The 1,835-nt window shown below is 46.8% G+C and overlaps 1 pseudogene; it reads right to left on the reverse strand.

Annotated features, from left to right (window-relative positions):
- Positions 1-688: 688 nt before the first annotated feature.
- Positions 689-1,606, reverse strand: LOC117029653 (60S acidic ribosomal protein P0-like; annotated as a pseudogene).
- Between the last annotated feature and the right edge of the window lie 229 nt (positions 1,607-1,835).

Genomic DNA, 1,835 nt, shown 5'->3' on the forward strand with positions numbered 1-1,835 from the left:
AACTCAGGAGTGGTTCCTAGGGACTTGTTCTGAATAACAAAAGATGTTCCTTTTACCTGTATTCCTCTTATCACTTAGGAAATCCCAAGAGTTTTAGGAGCTCTGTGCCAGGGGACAGGATGGAACATATATTTCTTATTGTACATCACATTATCATATATATATATTTGAAATTTTTGGTGGTAAAATACACATAAAATTTACCATTTTGTTGTACAACCATCATCACTATCCATTTCCAGAACTTTTTCATTCCAAACAAACCCTGTACCCATTCAACGATACCGCCCCCTCCGCCCCTGGTAACCTCCCTTCTGCTTTCTGTTTCGATGAATTTGCCTATCCTAAGAGCCTTATCTAACGGTAATCACACAAAATCGCCCTTTTGTGAACGACTTATTTCATTGAGCACAATGTCTTCAGGGTTCATTCATGTTCTGGCATATATCAGAATTTCACTCCTTTTCATGGCTGAATACTATTCCATTGTACATATATACATTTTGTTTATCCATTCATCTGTTGATGGACACTTCCCCCCTTTGCCCGTTATGAGTAATACTGCTGTGAACATTGATGCACCAGTATCTGTTGGAGTCCCTGCTTTTTTTTTTTTTTTAAAGAGAAATAAGTCTTTTATTTCCTTGTTTCACAAATGAAGCTGTTTGAGCTGGTTGCGCTGTGGGGATTAGTCAAAAAGACCAAATCCCATATCCTCGCCCAACTCCTCCTACTCTTCCTGTGCTTCAGCCTTGGCTGGGGCTGCGGCAGCAGTGGTGGTGGTGGCAGCCACAGGGGCAGCAGCCACAAATGCACAGGGATCAGCCAAGAAAGCCTTGACCTTTTCAGCAAGTGGGAAGGTGTAATCAGTCCCCACAGACAAAGCCAGGACCCGTTTGTACCCATCGATGATAGACGGGGTAACCAATCTGCAGACATATGCTGGCAACACTGTAGACACCCTCCAGGCAGTGAGAATGCAGAGTTTCCTGTGTGATGTCAGGCGCTTCGGATGTAGACGCTGCCGCTGTTAAACACCTGTGGATGACCAGCCCAGAGGAGAACGGGGAGACGGTGTGGCTTCGCGGCTCTCACTTTGTCACCAGTCGTAATCAGCTGCACATCACTCAGGATTTCAGTGGTGCCCTGGAGATTTTAGTGGTGATGCCTAAAGCCTGGTAGAAGGTCTTCTTGGGTCCCAGACCAGTGTTCTGGGATGGCGCAGTGACTTCACACAGGGCAATGTCACCAGTACGGGTATCAGCTGGCACTTTATTGGCCAGCAGCATGTACCTGATCTCAGTGAGGTCCTTCCTCCTTCATGAACACAAAGCCCACATTCCCCTGGATATGAGGGAACGGTTTCTCAGAGCTGGGTTGTTTTCCAGATGCCCTCGGATGGCCTTGTGTGTGTCATGGTGTTCTCGCCCATCACCACCACCGCCTTCCCGCAGAGCGACACGCCGACCTGCCGCATCTGCTTGGAGCCCACCTTGTCTGCTCCCACAACGAAGCATTTTGGATAGTCATCTGGAGGTTGGATGATCTTGAGGGAGCCGTTGGACTTCCAGGTCACTCTGCCTCCCTGGGCGTCCCAGCTGTGCATCAGGGGTTGCCACTCAGGGTTTAAAGACAATATCACTCTCACGAGGACGCCTGGTGAAAGGAGTTGGAGTCCCTGCTTTCAATTCTTTGGGGCATATATAGTCCTGTTGTATTTTAATTAAAATTAAACAATAGGCAAATTTACGTATTTTTAATTCAAATAATCTTCCAGCTCTTTCTTCTTCCGAATGCTCCATAAGGCAGTAAAGAGCACCTGGTACTTCCGTTTT

This window comes from Rhinolophus ferrumequinum, chromosome 11 (assembly GCF_004115265.2).
Source record: "Rhinolophus ferrumequinum isolate MPI-CBG mRhiFer1 chromosome 11, mRhiFer1_v1.p, whole genome shotgun sequence".
Lineage (NCBI taxonomy): Eukaryota > Metazoa > Chordata > Mammalia > Chiroptera > Rhinolophidae > Rhinolophus > Rhinolophus ferrumequinum.